Here is a 21,414-nt window from a genome sequence, read left to right as displayed (position 1 = left end):
CCAATAACAAACTGTAGATTAACACATATTCTGTACGTTACATGTAATATATACTGCATTCTTACAATAAAGTAAGCTAGAGAAAAGAAAATGTTAAGAAAATCATAAAGAGAGGGGCGCCTGGGTGGCTCAGTGGTTAAGCATCTGCCTTCGGCTCAGGGCCTGATCCCAGAGTCCTGGGATCGAGCCCCACATCGGGCTCCCTGCTCCACTGGGAAGCCTGCTTCTTCCTCTCCCACTCCCCCTGCTTGTGTTCCCTCTCTCGCTGGCTGTCTCTGTCAAATAAATAAATAAAATCTTAAAAAAAAAAAAAAAGAAAGAAAGAAAATCATAAAGAACACAGTACTATAACGTAATTATCAAAAAAAATTCCACTTGTAAGTGGATCTGTGCAATTCAAACCCATGTTGTTCAAGGGTCACTGTAATTACTTTTTGTTGAACGGGACATCAACTTGAAGGTGACAAATGAGGGAGCCTTTTGGCGTGCTGGAAATGTTGAACTGGATGTAGTTACATAAATGTCTACCTACAAAAATTCACTGACCTGTAACCTTAAGATTTGAGCACTTTATGTACATAAAGTAATATTGCAATAAATAAATTTTTAAAAACCCCTTTAGTCTAGATTTTTAGATGCTTCCTCTACTTTACAGCCTTATTTTCCTCCATTCATAACATAAACCCTAAACACATCTAGAACTTTTCTGTCACTCATATCATACTCCCTCTTTTTGGAATACCAACCCTCAGCATCTTCTACTATAATCCTATTCATCCTTCAAAGCCTAAGCCACACACCAACTTCTCTACAAAGTCGAATCTGCCATAGTACTTCTGTCATAGACAGATGTGTACACATTTTTGTCCCTGGATAAACTCCTAAAGAAAATGAACTGTGTCATATATAAACATGTATCCTTCACACTGCCTACCATGGAACAGTTGCTCACAGTAAGTATACAAAAATATTCCCTGAAGAAATGTTTGCAGTCCCTTAAAGGCACCCTCTAATCTCACCCCTCCTTCTCAAACCTATCCATTACTGTCTCCACTTGCCATTCATTCCTCAGTTTACATATTTAATCATTCAACAAATAATTGACGACCTACTATATGTAAGAAACTGCAACTACTTACCCTAATGTACCCCACTAAACCACCCCAACATGTATTCCAGTTTCAGTTGCTGCCTCTGAATCTTAGCACAGCTCTAAATTTCCAGTCATCCTCCCCTCCCTGGTGAGCCAGGAGCCCAATGAGGGACTCGATCCCAGGACCCCAGGATCATGACCTGAGCTGAAGGCAGACGCTTAACCGACTGAGCCACCCAGGCGTCCCAATAATTATTAGTTTCTTGATGAGAAAATGGAGTCGCAGAAAGGAAGTAATTCTCTCCATAATCATAGCACAGGTAAAACAGAAGAGCTAAGACTAAAACCCAGCTTCTGTTTGCTTACTAAAGCACAACACTACATCGTATCAAACACAAACTATTTAGCTTAGCTTTCAAGGCCATCCATTTTCTACCCAACCCCACTGACTCTTCCTACCTTTTACCGTATTGTGCCCTATTCATGAACTCTGTGTTTCAAACTACAAGTTGTGATAGATTATTTAGTTAGTCATGAAATCAGTTTATGAGTGACAGCCATCTTTTTTTGCCAAACAGAACAGAATGGAAAACATATGAGTGCATCCAACATGGTAAGGGATATGGTTATTGGAGCTTTTTGTTTTATACATATATACAAACATTCAAATATGCATATACTAGCTGAAGACGTGACATGTATTTCTTACTGTGGATCACAGTAAAAAAAAAAAAAAAAAATTAAACACTAACTCACTATTCCCCACATATCCTTGGCTTCTCACCTCCAAGTCTTTGCTTTTGCTAATCCCTCAGATTGGAATGCTCTCTTTCCAGTAATTTCTACCAGTCAGAATCCTATCCATCCCTTCAAAGACTAGCTAAAAAGCCACTTGCATGCCATTAAATGTAGTCCCAGGTTTCCCCCTAGTTAAATGTTTTTTCCTACTTTTTAACTTCAGTAACATTGTTTTTCTTAAGATACGTTGATCACAGTGTAGTTATTTGTGCACAAATTCAGCTCCACTACTAGAATATAAATCCCAAAGGATTTATTCCTGACTACATCTAACAATGCTTTTACATATAACAAATGTTCATTATCTGTTGACTAAAGAGAACTCACTCCATCATTTTCTGAAAACTGTTATAAATCCACATCATAAATAATTTCTGCTACATTCTAAACTTCGGTTTACTATTATCCTTCAAATTGTCTTACCATCTTCCTCCCCAAAATAACCATTCCAAATAATCCTCTACACTTTCAATCTTCTCTTGCTTTCCGCTAAACATAACCTATCATATATCAATAATCTTTTTCTTCTTTCAGAATCATACTTTCTGTGGGATGACACCTTTCCTTCTCCATCTGGTTATCTTCCACTTTACTCCTAGTTCTCTAGCATTCATAGTAATAGACCCTATATTCTTTAAACAGATTCTTCTTTCATTTTCTCTTCAACTAGCCTTCCTCAATTATTTCAATTCAGATTATAGTATACATATTTCTGTCAGCCCCAATAAATCCTTTGCAGAAAATAGGCAGGTTATGAATAAACTGAAACAATCAGAAATATAAAGATCATTTAGAGCTTCCAAATTATCTGATACTTTCTCATTCATTCATTTATTCAACAAGAATGTGTCTACTAGACATATGCCCTCAATTCTCTGACTATTCCATTCTGTAATTCAGAAAGCAGCTTTGAGAAAAGCACGCAGGAAAATGCCAGGATAGCAGAGCCAAGTTGACTCATGCTCTTCACTCACAGAGACCAAGTAATTTGTGGGGTACAGGCTCATAAAAGGAAAAACTAAAAGTTACACTAGACATAGATGGAAACAGACCCCCCCCCATTGTTCCAGGGAGCTCAAAATCTACCCAGCAAAGGAGAATTTGAAGAGGAACAAACCAGTAGGAGTAGCTAAAATGAAATAGGCAGAAAGCATTCAGACAAAAATAGATCCAGACTCTAGGTTCATTCTAGGGCTGCAAGAGAAATTTGGAGCAATTTAGTTCCTCTCCTGAGATCCCTAAGGAATCCTTTCAAATACCTAGCTAAAGTATGGTACACTTAAATCCTTTCCCCAAACCTTAGCCAATATTCATTTCTCCGTTCCCTGAACTCCTACAGCATTTACTGTCCATAAAACCCATTTAGGATCTTAATCATAAAGTATCTTGTTCACAGTAATCAAAGTGTTTGTTAACAAATACACCCAGAATTTATTTACATATTAAAATCAGTGATGTCCTAGGGGGTCTGGGTGGCTCAGCTGGTTAAAATCAGTGAGGCCCTCTTTAAAATAGTTACCTTGGGAGGCTACCACTTACCCATTTATTCACTCCATCCATCCAACCATCTGATGCACTTAACCAACATTTATCTAGTGTTCAACTACGTACAAGAGAAGTTATCATTACTGTTCAACATATTTCCAACTTCATTGCGGGGAGTGTTTTCCAAAGTCAACCAAGAAAACCATTCCTATTTCTGTGACTAACTGAATTTAAACCAAAACTATGCTTTATTCACTCTATTTTCTATTGACGGATATTCAGCATTTCTAAAAATCGAATCTTCCAAACTAAAAAGATTTGTCACCAATGAGACTATTCAGAATATTATGCCTCGTATTATTTGTAACTCTGCCATTCTGAAGGGATTATGAACTCTTATTAGGATAGGGACCATGTTTAACCCACCTTTACAAGCCCAGTCCCCCAAAAGCACACAATAGGTACTTAATAAATAGATAAATTGTACAGAATGTGCTGGAGGCTTAGAAGGGAATTCAGAAAAGGTGATCCAAAAAAGTTCTGAATACTACTACTGAAAATGACTACCAAAATATAAAAATTCTCATCTGGAGATATACTTTTGATATTTGTTTTTAAAAATCAACTTTCTGAAATCTTACACTGTTACTAAATTACTTCGTAACTGTCTTTCTTTCCCTAAAAAAATATAAATACTATAAATTGCTTGAGGAAGAAATTTCACCTAACGCTTTTTTACTATCATGCCAAAAAGGAATTAAATCAGACAGATTCTTAAAACAGCTAAAAATCTCTAAGCAGTCATTTAGGTAAGAAAACCCAAATTAAACCAACCAACTCCAGATCCAGATTTAAAATTTACGCAGACTGGGGTGTCTGGGTGGCTCAGTCGGTTAAGTGTCCAACTCTTGATTTCAGCTCAGGTCATGATCTCAGGGTCATGAGATTGAGCTCCAAGTGAAGCCTGCTTAAGATTATCTCTCTGCCTCTCCCTCTGTTCCCCCTCCCCGACACACCCCCCCTGCTCATGCTCTAATAATAATAATAATAATAATAATAATAATAATAATATACTCAGCTTAAACTAGGCTCAGATTAGAAGAAACCTTTGGTCCCACCCCTTTAGTGTTTTAGCAAGACTGTTCCAGTCCCATTCTAATCAATTCTGTCTTCTTCCCTTAAATCCACAGGCTTCACCAGTCAGATATCCCTTTTGTCCCTTACTCCCAAACACACACACACACACACACACAATTTTTGTCTACAGTACTCCCATGGTACTCAGCAATTTGACACAGTCCCACTATTATCATTGACAGTGAACACTACTTTCTATCAGTCATTCAACAGGTAATTTATTAAGCACTTAAAAATCAAACTGTTTTGAGTTTCCCCGGAGATTAAAGAAAGTCTTGGCTCCAGAGTAGGTTCAGTCTAGCCACCCTTTGCAAAACAAAGAGAGAATAATTCCCATAAGCAAATACAAGATTTAGCAGTATATAATCTGCATGTGAATGCTGATCTTATTCAAAGTAAAGATTCTCAAGAGGTGAGGTTACTTAAACAAGACTTCTGGAAAAAGGGAGCAAGTTTGTTCTTTCTATTCTCCCCATCTGTCTACTGACTTGGTGATGTTTAACCTCATACACAAATTACAAAACTCAGTATTTTACAAATCAATCCTAATATATGAGCAGCATACTTTTTTCCACCACATTCCCACCATATTAGTGACTTAAATATGCAAATTTCCTTGTAACTGCCACAAACCTCAGCCTCACCACTGTAAATTTAAATCTTCTCCACATCAACTATATCCAAATATCCTCAGAATTCTTTACCCTTTCTTCACCCTCCTACAAATTTGTCACCACCTCCATCATACCTGACCTTCATCCTCCTCCCCATTTTATCACATTTCCCCATCCCTCCTTCCCTCCACAAAACAGAAACACATTATCCACAACAACTCATTCCTTCCTAAAAACTCCTGTAAGAATTACCACAGAAGCCTGGAAAGAACAGTCAAGGGTCCTTTTAATCCATTCCCAGATTCCCCACTCTAAAACTCTCCAGAAGACTGTCAAAGAACACTGCACAATTGACCTGGTAACTAATTCCAAGATGAACAACTATCATTGCCAAGCAACTCCTCCTCATCTCTAACCAGAAACCCTTATGCTGCAGAGATGTTGTTTCCCACAACCTCGTGTTTCTTACAGGTCCATCCATTAAGCCTCCCTCTACCTTCTCACCCAGTCTATTTCCAGTCTAATTTTAAACGCTTTCTCTTTAAGCATATTATTTTAAGATATAAAGACAGCTAAAAAAGCTAAAATAATAACTATCAAAGGTTTTGAAAGGAGGAGAATGGGGATAATGCCAGTGACACAAATCCTTTCCATTCATAGAAGTCTTTCTGACTCCTTCATAAAGTCATTTTAAACAATCAAGAAATAACAGTACATGTATATTACTTGCAGACCTGAAGACAAACATGATAACTACAAAAATTAATGCTTACAAGTAGTAGCCTCTGGAAAGTGGGACTACAATGGACAGGTGAGACAGGGGCTATTGCTTTTCATTATAAGCTCCCTCAGGACAATTTTACTTTTTAATTATATACATGTGTTATTTCATACAATTTAAAAGGGAAGAAAAATAATGACATACTATATTTAAGTCCATTAAACCTACAAAAATTAAGTAATAATATACAGTGCAGGTGAGGGGAAAGAAAACAGACTCTATCATTCTGTGATGACAATAAAAATGGGTATATCCTACCATGTAATATACTGAAGCCCTTGAAAAGAAAGCGTAAATCTAAGTGTACTGACATAAAAAGTTTTCCAAATTAAAAAAAAAAAAATCCTGGATTATTTCCATTAAAAAATTTTTAATAAAAACCCCTCTCATTTCTAATGCTAAATTCTCACCCCCCCCTTAAGATATATTTGCTAAACAAATGAATGACTGAATTTTCCCATCCCTCTCCCAAATTTCTTTCCATCTTCCCCATTCATCCCTCCACCCTCTACTTCCATAAAAAGATTTTTTATACTAACCTCTCCTCAGTTGAATTAATATTACAATGTAATGTGTACCTTGTAATATTCTTTCTTAATAATAAAAAGTGAATAATTTTCAGGTAAATCTTAAGAGTATGGTTCTAGCCTACATTTCCCTCTTGAAAATCTGGTCTGGTGGGAGCTCATCAAATCCAACAGGCCTTGATTCACTTCCTGATATGAAAATGCTATAGTCCCTCTAACCTGGCTCTAGAATCATCCAGTCTTTTCAAGTTCCCCTAGACCTCAAGTCAACCAGTCCTGACCTCCTTGCAACCTAAGACCAAAACAGATATTCTAGATCCTCCATTCTGCAGGCCCACATTTTGCAGGCTGATGCATTTTCTTCAATACCACAATGCCTCAGTGAGAGTATACATTCAGGAACCGTGAATAGCAGAAGATCTCCCACCAGCCCCAGAGTTATGGAACCAATCCCGTCAGACTAATTTGAGCTCCAAATGGAGCCTCCAAAGAAAGGCCACTGTGCATGGACTCCCCCCACCATTAATTATAACCCTGTGTACTGCAACCAGGGTGAATAATATGGCATCAGTTCTCCTGGACCAGATAAGCTGGGCAGTGGAGAAGAAAACCGCCAAGTCAAGTAATTTCCATTCCAGCATTAGTGCTCACCCTGCCTCTAGTAAATGACAATACTTCAAATTTGCTAAAATCTAAACTCATGGCTTAGGGAATCCCTGTAGGCCAGGCGTTTTCTTACCGTCTGTTTCAGAAATTATCATATTCATTGGTGCAGGTCTAAAAGGTCTCAGACCAAAACTACAGACTAAGGTCTAATTCTCAGTGACCCCAACCACTGCGGGACCGCACTTACCAGATGTCATCTACAGAAGAGCCCAAACAGGTTCAGAACTAGGCCATCCTGGCCCATCTGGAATAACTCTTTAGTCCTTGAGCCAACATTTATTAATTCTACTACATCTGTCTATTCTATCATGCATTCTCTTCATAGTCGTTAGTATTTAGCACTTCCTCTGGCTTCAAACGCGATCCTTTCTATTCGCGGAAACTCCTTGTATCCCTTCTTTCCTTTCCTTTAGAAACGCTTCAGTTCTTTCCATAACGAAACACCTAACGTATCTGCACAATGAACGCCCCCCCGGACTCCGCAAGACTCCTCCACAGCCACCCTCTGCATTCCTCCACCTATCCGGCATCTTTCCCTCCGGCCTCTCTCTGCCTGCACACACTCCCACTACGTTTCCCGCAAGGATTCCCTTTTCTCCAACCCTACCCTTCCCTTCTCCCGAAGAACACACTCTGGCAGCAACAGTGACTGAGGCCTTCGGTGCATAAAGCACTGCACCAGGCACGACCGACAGAGAACTGGTGTCTCCCTAGCCTTTTCACACCCACACCCAGCACCCTCCGGCCTCCCCCTGCAAACCTCCCACCTCCTTCCCAACCTCTGACACCCGCCTCAGGCCTCGGAGGCCGCCTTCTCGCCTCCGCCACCCCCGTCATTATCCTTTCTCAACCCCCCAACCCACCATCCGCGCCCTGCTTCCTCCCGTTCCCCAGCCAGCTCCTGCGCTTCCCTCGGCCTCGGCCGCTCCCCTGGCCACCCCCAGCCTCGCCACGGCTCACTCCCCCCGGGGTCAGGCCGTTACCTCCGCGCGCTCCCCCCGCGCGCCGCCCCCTCCCCCTCCCCCGCCCTCCCCCGGGCCCGGGCCTTCCAGGCCCAGCGCTTTACCGCGGGCGGGCGCCGAGTCGCGCGGTCACCGACTGCAAGCGGCGGCAGCTCCAACCTTTCTAGGGGCCTTGAGAGGAGGGGAAGGGGGGAGGGGAGAGAACTTTTGCTGTGGCAGCTTCGGCAACAGCTCCCACCCCTGCGCCTTTCTCCTCTTCCTCCCCCTCCTCCTCCTCCTCTTCCTCCTTCTCTTCCTCCTCCCAGAGCAGTCGAGACGCAGACATGCCGCGGCTAGAGTGCCGCCGCGGTCGCCGCCACTGCCGGCGCGGTGCATTGTGGGAAGCCTCGCACACGGGAAGCGCTCCGCGGCGCCCGCCCTCCCTGGCCCGGGGACCAGGCTGGGAAGACCCAGCGTGGCTTCGATTCCGGCGCCTGCGTGTCACTGGCCCAGCGTGGCCGGGGAAGCTGGCCCCGAGCCGCGGGTCCCCCGGGCTGGGCCTGGGGGAAAGCAATTTGAGAAATATCGGTCCTGAGGAAGTCTCTGACAGGGGGTCAAGCCTTCAGCAGTGATCAGTGCCTAGCGCCCTGAGACGTGGAGGAGTCGGGGGTCGGGTGCGTTTCAGGCCCCGGGAAAAGGAAGTGGCGGGGACCCAGGTGAAGGACCTATCTACCAGAATCTCCTGGCTTTTTCGTTTCTCCTCTCTTACTTGCCCTCTCCCCGAACACCTCCAGTCGTTGACCTCTATCACCCCAAATGCCATCCTTTCCGGAAACAGCACTCCTGGGCCCTTGAAACCAGCAAACCCTGTTAGTGTCTGCAAACTGAGAAGCAGGTATGAGTCTAAAGACTCTGTTCCTGGACCCTGTTGCGCAAGGTCTTACAGGTTTCTCCCTCTCGCTTCACCTGGGGCCCAAACCTAGCTCTTTATGGTAAAGACTTGGGAATGATCTGTACCGAGCTAGAATAAGCACAGTTGTTTCATCCCTTGGAGGCCCTTTAAGTCACCTTAGCCAAATTGTGACCTCTTTTTAAGGGTGCCTTCATTCAACTGACATTTATTAGACGCCTTGAGGTGCCCATACTGCCATGGTTTACAATTACTCATCTTTGTGACCCTATCCTAGCACACGGTCAGCCAGTAACGTAAACGATGCTCAGTGAATGTTGAGTGATTATGAGCATCAGAAACTTACCATGGGATGAAACACCATCACGATTTCTTCATAATAGTCTGGAGATTTATTTAGCATCTCTCTGCAATACTTAAACATAACCTCAAGGGGAGAGGGAAAGGAAAAAAGTTACACTGTCTATATAACCATTTCTGGAGTTCTCCTTCCCTTGTCCACGCCCACCTTCCCACCCCTTGCCAACTGAATGTTCATTTGAATAGTGCTTTTTGGCAAAACTCCAAACTCCCGCATTATGCACTTGCGATGGCACTGAATTAGATTAGTGTCTGCAAAGTTAATGTTCCCCTAGGCATTAACCTTAGTAAATCGTGATGCCTGTTTAGAAATAGCTAAGGCCCAGAGGTTCAGCTTAATTTAGACACAGGTAACTAAGAAGAGCACGGATAAGCCACAGTTCCACAATCAACTCTCCATGTGCTTTCTTCATTAGAAAACATACATTTTAATAAGATGACAGTGCATAATCTGAATGCTAATTGCAACAAAACAGTGATACAAGGTAGAGCAAGAGACACTTATCTGGAGGACAGCCTTCTGGCAACTTCTAGCATCTGCAATGGCATCAAATTCTGTTGTTAAAATGTAAAACACCTCTGGCAGCAAAAAAACAGTCTCTGAATGTTAGGTAATAGGAAAACTAATAACTGAAAAGGATTGAAGACCTGGCGATTCCACTCAGTGGGTTAGAATTGATTGGTTTGCCTAGGAATAGATGTAGTTTTCTGCACCGTAACAGGAACAATAGAGAAACAACTGCCTAACAAGGGCGAACTAATGAGCAGCATAGAGGTAATGACATCAGGAGTGATGATGGGGACCAAGTTTAAGGCTTTTGTAGGTTAAACTTCTGGAATTATTTCTTAGCCCCAATTTGCTTCTCAACGTTCCTCTTACCTCGCCAAATGCCAGCCCTAGGCATTCAGCATACTTTCCTTTCTTTCTTTTTCTTTTTTTTTTAAGATTTTTTGTTTATTTATTTGACAGAGACAGCCAGCGAGAGAGGGAACACAAGCAGGGGAAGTGGGAGAGGAAGAAGCAGGCTCCCAGCGGAGGAGCCCGACGTGGGGCTCGATCCCAGAACGCCGGGATCACGCCCTGAGCCGAAGGCAGACGCTTAACGACTGAGCCACCCAGGCGCCCCCTTTCTTTTTTTTTTTTTTTAACTTTTGTTTTGAAATAATTACAGACTCACAAGAAGGTGCAAAAATAGTAGAGTAACATTTACCCTTCACCCAGCCTCCCCCAATAGTGACATCTTATAAAGTTCTAGTAAGATGTCAAACCGAGGAAATCGACAATGTATTATTACCTCTAACTAGACTACAGAACTTAGTTTTTACCATTTTCTTTAAGCCTGCATTTGTGTATGTGTCTTATTCCATGTACAGATTTGTGTAACCACCACAACCAAGATCTAGAACTGTTCCATCACCACAAAAGAACTCCCTCATGCTACCATCTTGTACTCACAAGTCCACCTCCCCTTCCAGCCCCCCTATTCCATCCCTGTCCCCTAGCAACCACTAATCTGTCATCTCTATAGTTTTGTCATTTCAAGGACATTATATAAATGGAATCATACAGCATATAACCTTTGAGAATGGTGTTTTTACCTAAACATAATACCCTTGAGGACCAGCCAGATTGTTGCGGGTATCAAACATTCATTCCTTTCTATTGCTGACTAGTACTCTATTGTATGTACCAGGGTTTGTTCATTCATTCCCCAGGTGAGGTACAGTTGGGTTGTTTCCAATTTTTTTGCCATTACAAATAAAACTGGTATGAACATTTGTGTACTGGTTTTTGTGTAAACAGGTTTTCATTTTCCCAGCATAAATGCCTTGAGAGTATGATTGTTGGGTTGTGTGGTAAGTGTGTATTTAATTTTTTTAAGAAACTGCCAAACTATTTCCCACAGTAGCTGTATCATTTTACATTCCCACTAACAGTGTATGAGAGATCCAGTTTCTCCCCATCCTCATCAGGGCTTTGTATTATCATATTTTTTTTGTTTTAACTATTTTAATAGGTATGTAGTTCTCTGTCCCCAAAATTGGCTCCTGAACAGGATGCAAGGCGTTTCTGTAACTCCTACTTTCCTTGGTATGCTTTTAAACAAGCTCACAGGCCCCTTTTGTTGAAGGATTTCATCACATATCACTGTAGAGAAACACAACTCTCATGGGTAAATTATAAAATTTCTTGAAATATTAAGCTTATATAGCATATGTCTCTTTTTGACACCCTTTTTGAGATAGCTCCAGGAACATCTGTTAAGTGGGCCTAGGAATTTCTTTTGGGAGATGATCTACATTAGACTAAGCTGCTCAGGATAGAGTCCACAGGTGGCAAACTTCAATGCCCAACCAGCCAAGCAGGTAACATGAATAGATGAAGCAGTCCAGATGCAAAGACGATTGACAGTGGGAGGGACTTTGAAGAGCCAGAGAGCTCAAGCCAATCTGAAGGGCACAGCCACTACTCATTTCCAGCTGATTATTTCCAAGTGGGAATGTGAAGATCAGGAAATTAAGAAAAATCCAGAACCTGAATTTTGGGGTGAACTCTCCCAAATATCAATGCTGGCAACTAATACCACTTCTTTAAAACAGGAAAACTGACAAAACATGTCTGTGGGGTGGATTCAGCATACAGTCATCATTCTATCTTGCCTGATATGGACTAATCCAGAGAGGGCTGACAGCACTGCTCTGATGGGGGATTGATTCTCAGTGCCTCCAGGGCCTTTTTCCTTTCCTTTGGTTCTGGAATGGGTCCTCTTCAGTCTTGTGCCTCTGGCTTCTTTAGGAGAGGAATGTACCGTCTCTTGTCCCCAAAGACTTCACCAGGTCTTCAAAACCTTCTATACCTACCATCTTGCAAGTTTCCTGGACTTCTCAGGCTCAGGAGTACATGGAAGTACTATCTTCTCTACCCATGTGGTTGCCTGCAGCATGAGCTATTTGTCAAGGCTGCTTCTACCTAAAGGGGAAACTTGGCTTCTGTTTGCAAATCTCCAAATCCATAGCCTTGTCAGAGATTGGTCCATAGGAACCTGCCCCCCGCTACACCTTGTCATACCTACTAGACACAGGAAAACATGGCTTCTTCTGTTCCCATGGGCCATCTTTTCCTCAGACACCTCCCCCTGAGTTCCTGCCTCAGAACTGAAGGGCACTTCCAGATTACTGATGTATTGTAAAACTAATGACCAAGATACGGAAACAATTGCCCATCAACAGATGAATAAAGAAAACATGGTATGTATATGCAATAGAATATTTTTTCAGCCTTTAAAAGGAAGGATTTGTGACAATATGGATGAACCTAGAGGACATTGTACTAAATGAAATAAGCCAATCACAGAAAGACAGATACCGCATGATCCCACCTATATCAGATATTTAAAATAGTCTCACTGAAGCAAAAAATACAATAGTGGTTTGCCAGGGGCTTGGGAGCAAGGGAAATAGGGAGTTGCTATTCAATGGGCATAAAGTTTCAGTTATGCAAGATGAATAAGTTCTAGAAATCTGCCGTACAATATCATGCCTGTAATTAATAAGGTATTGTGCACTTCAGAATTTGTTTTCTTAACAAATCTCGTGTTAAATGTTCTTACTACAAAAAAAAAAGAAAAAGAAAGAAGAAAGAAAGAAAGAAAGAAAGAAAGAAAGAAAGAAAGAAAGAAAGAAAGAAAGACAGACAAGGAAATTCTGAGAGGTGTTGGATATGTCTACCGTATTGACTGTGGTGATAGCACCAGGGTTTGCATATGTTCCAACTCAGCAAATGGCACTCATTAAATATGGGCGGTTCTTTGTATATTAATCATATTTCAACAAAGCTATTTTTTAAAATTTAAAAACATAAAAAATGGCCTACTCTCTCCTACTTAGGATATAGAGTTTAGATAATAAATTCCTGAGTTGAGGAAGACAAGCAGCTCTCCCCCGCCTTGGAGCATCTGTACTGAGTGGCACTAACTTTCATCAGCAGGGAGATAACTATAGTTTGGAGGGAATCGAGAGAAGACGTCGGTGAAAAGTCAAGATGCAAAAGAACATAAGAATGAATGAAAATAAGGCCTCATAGCAGAATCATATTGGTGGGAAAGGAAAAAATAAAATAAAATAAAGCAACATCATGAGGATAATATCCTATTAGGACCTAGAGGTTAGCCTGGTGGTTAAGTCCACAGCTGCAACTAAACCCTCCTGGGTTTGAATCCTGCCTCTACCATTTACTAGCTTTGCCACCTTAGTTACTTTACTTCTCTGTGCTGTCAAGAGCGCCATCTAGAAAAGGAGACTAATAATAGTAACTTCATCTTAGGGTTGTTAAGAACAGCAATTATTAATACACGTATTTAGAACAATTCCTGGCACATCGTTAAATGTTCTGTGTGGTGCAGATACAGATGGTCCCTGACTTCCAATTGCTTGGCTTATGATTTTTCGACCTAATGGTGGAGCAAAAGCAGTATGTATTCAGTAGAAACCAAACTTTCCCCAGGGCTAGCGGTGCGGAGTGTGATGCTCTCTCGTGATGCTGGGCAGTGGCTCCTGGTCAAGCACAAGACCAGAAGAGGGAATAACAGGTACACTTACAAAGTTCTGCACCCATACAACCATTCTGCTTTTGACTTTCACTACAGCACTCAATAAATCACATGAGATATTCAACATCTTATTACAAAATAGGCGGTCGTGCTACATGGTTTTGCCCAACTGTAGACTAATGGAAGTGTTCCAAGCACATTTAAGGTAGGCTAAGCTATGATGTTCAGTACGTTGGGTACATTAAATGCACTTGTGATTTATGATCAACTTACAAAGGGTGTATCAGGACCTAATCCCATCGTAAACTGAGGAAGACCAGTGTTATTACCTGTTCTCATCATTGTTGTCATCACGGTTAAAAAGGACTTAAGGATGGTGCCGAACCAAATTTCCTAAAAACAAAATTTAATAGGGGAAAAAGTCAGTTCCTACAAGTGGATTGAGGCAAGGGAAAAAAGGAACTATACAAGTACCCAAAAAAATGATTTAAGTGGAAAAGTATTTTACAGAATGTTTAGCATGGGGAATAAAAAGGTTATGTGATAGCTAGATGGAGCTAGGAAAAAACTAAGCAAGTAAGCGGCAGAGAAAATATGTAACATTATCCAAAAGATTTATTTCTGAGCATAATCTTTGCCTGAATAATTTTACATGTAAGGCTGATGAAATTGGTCTATTGTGAAGATGCTTGCTATTTTCTACTCAGTAAATACTAGTTAATCAAGTTCCTGCCTCTTCTCTCTCAAAGTTTAAGCAGAATGAAGACAAGTTAACTAGTCATATATATTAAAGTGGTGGGTTTTCATAAAAAAGAAAGAATGGCAATTCAAAATTTTTATTATTCTAGAGCTTTCAAAGATTTCATACATTTGCTTACTGCCAGATAGTGCAATATAATGCCTGGATGAATTTTTCTTTCTTGTTCTTACTATTTTCTTATAATTTAAATAAAAAGCACGTCAGAATTTTGGACTTCCCAGAAAATATTAAAACAACCCCATTGCTAGACCCTGTTCCCTGGAAGGCCTATGCGGTAGAGTGTAGACCCTTTCCTGCGCTGCACTGTATACGTGATACTGTAAACATACTATAATGATAATGTCTCACATGGAAACAGGAGGAAACACTGGTTCAGCAGCAAGCTGTAGTTTTTAAAAATGTTTTTAAATTTGAAGGAGAAAAAAAAGGCTTTTTCCCCAAAGTAGCGTGTGTGAACCTACAACACCCTGACCTCTTTCTCTCCTCCTTGACTGTATGAATAACCCTGAGATCACCTCTCAGAACTGGTTTTCAGGGCGCCTGGGTGGCTCAGTCGGTTGAGTATCGGACTTGGTTTCTGCTCAAGGTCATGATCTCAGGGTCGGGAGGTGAAGCTGGGCTCCTGGCTCAGTGCAAAGTCGGCTTGAGATTCTTTCCCTCCCCCTCCCCCTCTGCCCCTCCTCCTGCGCTATACACACACAAGCCTGTGCTCTCTCCCTCTCTCTCTCTCTTTCAAATAAATAAATAAATAAAATCTTTAAAAAAAAAAAAGATCTGGTTTTAGCCTTTAGCTGCCGCAACTTGGCTGCCACACGTGTATATACATACGACGTTGTACATTGCACATACCCTTGGGTCCCCACAGTCTGGTCCCCTGCCCAGCTACCCCTTTATGGTATGACAAGTTCACAAGTTGGTGACCTACAAGAAGTGAGACACAGCCATTTAATCTCTTGCCAGACTTTGCCCCTCTTGGTGCAATGCTGTAGAGTTCTCTGTAAAAAGTCCCTTCTGTCTCAGCAGCCAATCAACTTATAGTTTGTTGTTATTGTTGTTTCTGGGTTTTTGTTTTCTTTTCTTTTCTTTCTAAACGAAGTGTGAAAAAGGTCTCGGTTCAGTTGAAGTTCCTGATGAAAAAGCACAACTGAGATTTTTTCAGTGATAAAATCTGCATTATTTGTATTTCAAACAATATAGCTAAAACTTAGTGTAAATTCCTCCTTTTTCCTTTTTTGGGGGGCTTAATGAATATCATTTACTCAGCATAAAATCTTTATACTGTATGTTCCATGTGTTAAGAATAAGTGTACATTAAAAAAAAAAAAACCTACCCTGTTGCTAAACAATTGTGGAGACCAACGCAAAGAAGGAGTTCATTTCCCCAAAAGATGACCATTTTTCTACCTATCGATGTTCACTATAAACATTTATTACAAACCCACATGCAAGGCTCAACAAAAGAGGTACGAGAGGTGCAGGGTTGCACTGAAGTTCATCAGCTCTGCAATAACTGCGGTTTGAAGGAATTCAGAGGAAGATACGCGTGAAAGTCAAGAGCACAAGAACACAAGAATGAAACACTGGGCTGGAGGCTGAGTTACCTTTTCGTTCACCACCTCATATTGCATAAAGTCAACCATTTTACACTTTCCAAAGAAAATCATATAGCTAAATAAGCTTCATTCTTCCCTTATGAAAAAAAGGGGGAAGGGGAGAGCTCAGAAATCAGCCGATTTGGGGTTTAGTTTTATTCGTAGGAAGACGTTTCAGTGTCACAGCTAAAGTCATTATCTGCTTAGCCTCAGGCCCAATATCATGTGAATCTGCCTGTGTGCTCCCCAGACCTCTAGCACGGACAGACACGGCATCCGAAAACCTGGAATCCAAAGAAAGGGCTCCTAGCCAATTGGGGACTGTTAATATTTGGGGCGTTTTATTTCAAAAGCCAGGGATGTATGCAGTATATTGGGAAAGTTCCTTTTTTTTTGTTTGTTTTTTAATGTTTTGGTTGCTTACAAGATTAAAAATGATTTATTTGGAAGTCCCATTTATACCAAATACCACAGTCCCTGAGATGCCAGATAGTAGAGCCATTACAGAAAAGAAAAAGTCTTTGAGAAGAATTTAGTTGTTGTAAAACCTTTATTATCTATGGCACACATTGTTGTAAGAAACATTGTTACTATCAGTCTTAAAAATTGCATAGGTTGTAGAATCTCAGCAATTAGGGATAATGGCGTTATTATCCGTGCTTTTTGAAAGTTCACGTTACACCACTTCGCTTTTATGAAAGACCTTCATTAGTACCTGTTTTCGGTGACCAAAAGAAATCCGAAGGGGATTTTCACTTTTACCAAAAAAGGCAAAAAGCAAAGAGTATTCAGTGTTTGTTCTGCAGCAAGCTGCAGAGCTGTCCTAGAGGCAGCATGTACCCTGAGCAGTGAGAGGGGCCCCCAAGCTCCATCCCCGGGAACCACACCCAGCATCTCAGCCTCCAGCTGCCGCAGCTCAGAACTGTGTCTGCGGCCATCTGTGCTTTATCTCGACTTATTCTGGGCATCCGTGAGCAAGACGTGTCCTAAGGTATCAGAAAGGCCCAAGAGAAGTCATGTTTTAGGTCTGGGAATGCTCAAAACTTTTTTCACATACATTAATGCTCATTGCTTCTTTGCTTTATGCCATTTCAGCTTACAGTTTTCAAAGCAATGCCCTGCTTCCAGATAGTGGGGGGAAACTGTATATAATAAAATAACATTAAATGTACCGAAAACACGCATGGAGTATGGATTTTAGTATTAATTCAAATATTCACTATTGACTTTATAGCTACTTCCCCCTGAGAACGAGAAAGCATACAGAGCTAGATCCCCTCTGTGCTGTAGCTTTCCTTCCAAACGCTGTCCTCTGTCACCAGAGGGACCAAAAGTCTCTTAGGCGACAGACAGACATTTTACCTCATTTATGACCTCTTCCAGGGCAGAGACGAGAGAATAATGTGACCAGAATCTGAGACCACCTCTCATATAGCAAAATAAAAGGTAATGTTACGAGGGCAAGGAGCAGCCCTCACTGCTTTCAGTCACTCAACCATGTTTTCTGAATGGCTAGTATGTGTCAGACAATGTGCTGAGTGTTAGTGACACTCGTTTCCTTGAGAAATCTGTGTATTTGTTCTCCTATTCATTAACCAAATTGCTACTGCATGTCTGGTGCTATACTTAATACCAGAAATACTATGGTAAATAAAATACTCTTCCTCCCCAAAAGGAGCTTGCAGTCTTTGGTTGGAGCACAAGATACGAAGAAGCCACTTCACTTCACGGTGATGCCCTCTAAGTCAGAGATAAGCAGGTGATCCCAGACCCACCGGCAGGACGGCTTCTCCGAGGTGACGTTTATGCTAGACCTGGAAGGAGGTGAGGTGGGGGTTCTGGTGGAGTTCTGGACAAAGGAAGCAGATGGCAGCACGGAGTCCTAGATCCAAAGAGAGCTCAGTGCATTCCGGACCTGCCAGTTACTCAGAATGAATGAGTGCAAGAAGTGGTAAAGAGAGAGGGAGACACTGTGGCCTTGGAAAGCACCAGTAAGCTCTGGAGGGGCTCACAGGCCAAGCTGAGGCATCTGACCTTTTTCCTGAGAGCAGGTTTCCCCAAAATGTGGCTGGGTAGTAAGCAAGAGGAGTTTAGATGGTACACAAACCAACATTTTTTTATGTTGGCAGTTAATGGACTTAATACACATTTGAAAAATATATAACTCATACACCCGACATATTACTTCTCTTTAATTATTGCTTAAGGTGAGGCTGTGTGGCAAAAATGATTCAATTCGTAGACAAAATATTAAATATATTCTATTAGAGTTGGTACATGAACAACCATAAATTACTGATGTTTGGGGAGAAGAGCTTAAGACGGACAGAGTTCCAGTAAACAATCTCATGCAGGGAAGCAACCTGACAAGACTTCCAAGTTGGAAAGAAGACTCTGTGGAGAATGCTAGAGTAGCATTTGTCAAACTTCTGGTTAAAGTCCAGGCTCTGAAACCAAGTTTAAAGCTGTAACTGGCAGGGGGTTTCTCAGTGAAGCATAATGGGATAGACTAAATAATAGACAGCACCATGTATAACACAACAGACACACACACTTGCATTAGTTCGTTCATTCACTCAGCTAAGATGCACTGAGCACGTATCATATGAAAGGTGCTGTTCAAGGCACTGAGAATACAGCTGGTGAACACGATAGATAATGTCCTTGAGCTCACAAGGCTGACCCATTGGTGAGGAGAGGACACAATGAGGGAGTAACCACAAACATACATAAGACCATTTTTTTTTACAGGAAAAATTTTTAAAGATTTTATTTATTTGGGAGAGAGTGAATGGGGGCAAGGGGCAGAGAGAGAAGCAGACTCCCCACAGAGCAGCGAGCCTGAGGCAACACGGAGCTCAATCCCAGGACCCCAGGATCATGACCCAAGCTGAAGGCAGATGCTTAACCAACTGAGCCACCAAGGTGCCCCTGGTATGGAGAAAATTTCTGCATACATAAGACAAATTAAAAGATGGTAAGCTTTTTTAAATTTAATTTTATTTAAATTCAATTAATTAGCATATAATGTATTATTAGCTTCAGAGGTACAGTTCAGTGATTCATCAGTTGCATGTAATACCCAGTGCTCATTATATTAAATGACCTCCTTAATGCCCATCCCCCAGTCACCCCATTTCCCTGCCCAACTTGCCTCCAGCAACCCTCAGTTTGTTTCTTAGAGTTAAGAGTCAAAGATGGTAAGCTTTTAATGGCAATAAATCCAAGGGAGGATTGTCGGCTCCACACAGGCCATTTCCAACTGCTGTGTCCCAAGAATAGGAATATTGCTTTAACCAAGTAGCTGCTCAAATAGTATCAGTTGAAGGAATGAAGGAGAGATTTTGGAGTAACAATAGAAATTGAGAGAAATAGATGGGTTCAGGGCGCCTGGGTGGCTCAGTCATTTAAACATCCAACTCTTGATTTCAGCTCAGGTCATGATCTCATGGTCATGGGATCAAGCCCCACATTGGGGTCCATGCTCAACAGGGAGTCTGCTTGAGATTCTCTCTGTCCCTCTCCCTCTGCCCCTTCCCCCGTTCATGCACTTTTTCTCACTCTCAAATAAATAAATCTTTAAAAAAAGAAAAAGAAATAGATGGGTTCAAGATATATTTAAGAAATAAAATACAAGGGCTTAGTGTACAATATAGATTTAGGGGCTGAGAGATAAAAAGAAGAGGAATGATTTCTCAGTAGCCTATTCTAAACATAGTAACCAGAGTGATCATGGGATTTCTCCACTCAAACCCTCCCATGGGTCCCTGTTGTATTCAGAGTAAAACCCCACATCCTTACAAAGGCAATAAGACTATACATGATCAGGGTTGGGTGCCTCCCTGACCTCACTTCTAATCATCTCCTTCTTGTTCTCTCTGTTCCAGCCACACTGGCCACCTTGCTGTTCTTCACACCCTCAGTTAAATTCCTGGCCAAAGCCTTTGAACTAGCTGTCCTCTTTTCCTGAAATGTTCTTTTCCCAAATATTCGTACAGCACAGTCCTCATTCCAGCAGGTGTCTCCTTCTTCATGAGATCTATTCTGACCACCCTATCTAACACCACAATTCACTCTCCATGACATTCCTTGCTCTGCCTGCTCAGTTTCCCCCCAATAGCATTTACTGTGATATATATCACATTCTAACATGATAAATAATTTATTACCTTCACCGTCTGTCTCCCCACAAGATTGCAAACTCTCCTAGAGCCTGTAGCACTGCTTGGCATGTTGTAGGTGCCCCATAAAATGTTTATTAAATAAAGAAATGAAAGCTGACTCTTCGTTTTCTGGTTTGAGCAACTGGGTGGATGGTGACTGACTCACTGAGGCAGGAAACACAGGAAGATGAGGGATTTGGTGGGAAATAACCAGCTCAGTTTGGGACATGCTGAGTCTGAGTGTCTTTGAGACCAACACCCAGGTGGGAATGACGTTTAGGCAGTTGCATTTATGGGCCTGGTGCTCAAAAGAGGGTCACTGGATTATAGATGGCATTTGAATGGGTGTCGCTGGCAAGAAAATGTATGTAGAGAAGAAAACAACTTTGAGAAACAGTAGGAGGCAAGAGACAGCACAGTCAGAAAAGCCCATGAAACAGAGAGAGAAAGAGAAACCAGGGAGTGAGGAGGAAAACGAGGAGGTGTGAAAATCCATGGGAAAATAGGGGTTTTTTTAAAAGATTTTATTTGACAGAGAGATAGCCAGAGAGAGAGGGAACACAAGCAGGGGGAGTGGGAGAGGAAGCGGCAGGCTCCCAGCAGAGGAGCCTGATGCGGGGCTTGATCCCAGAACGCCGGGATCACACCCTGAGCCGAAGGCAGATGCTTAACGACTGAGCCACCCAGGCACCCCCATGGGAAAATAGTTTTAAGAAAGAAGGTATATTAGTTATCTGTAGCTGCAGAATAATTACCCCAAGACTTAGTGGCTTCAAACAATGCACGTTTAATATCTCACTCTTTCTGTGGGTCATGAATCTGGGCACTGCTTAGCTGGGTTCTCTGATTTAGAGTATCTTACAAGGCTGCAATCAAGGTGTTAGCCAAGGGGCTCCTGGGTAGCTCAGTCGTTAAGTGTCTGCTTTCAGCTCAGGGCATGATCCCAGAGTCCTGGGATCGAGCCCTGCATTGGGCTCCCTGCTCTGCTGGGAGCCTGCTTCTTCCCTTCTTCCTCTACCACTCCCCCTGCTTGTGTT

General features: G+C 41.8%; 1 protein-coding gene and 1 long non-coding RNA gene across 5 annotated transcripts in view; one reads left to right on the top strand and one right to left on the bottom strand.

Moving 5' to 3' along the window:
* The window catches only part of ZNF148 (zinc finger protein 148), a 113,703-nt gene extending 105,296 nt beyond the window's left edge, over positions 1–8,407 (bottom strand). For 2 of the 4 annotated variants that reach the window (XM_045812657.2, XM_045812658.2), the window contains exon 1: positions 8,168–8,406. The gene's annotated coding sequence lies outside the window, so the exon portion shown is untranslated. Of the gene's footprint in view, positions 1–7,288; positions 7,839–8,167 lie in introns of those variants that run through there. The other 2 variants (XM_045812661.2, XM_087861561.1) reach the window with 2 other exon arrangements.
* Positions 8,408–8,482: 75 nt separating this feature from the next.
* LOC148110231 (uncharacterized) lies at positions 8,483–11,093 on the top strand. Its single transcript, XR_015724099.1, has 2 exons — positions 8,483–8,758; positions 10,283–11,093. It is a non-coding gene; the product is annotated as an uncharacterized LOC148110231 (long non-coding RNA).
* Positions 11,094–21,414: the final 10,321 nt, after the last annotated feature.

This window comes from Ursus americanus, chromosome 4 (assembly GCF_024610735.1).
Source record: "Ursus americanus isolate L20-20 chromosome 4, mUrsAme1.1.p, whole genome shotgun sequence".
Taxonomy (NCBI): Eukaryota; Metazoa; Chordata; class Mammalia; order Carnivora; family Ursidae; genus Ursus; species Ursus americanus.
The sequence above is the reverse complement of the archived record's forward strand: the minus strand, read 5'-3'. Positions and strand labels throughout refer to the sequence as shown.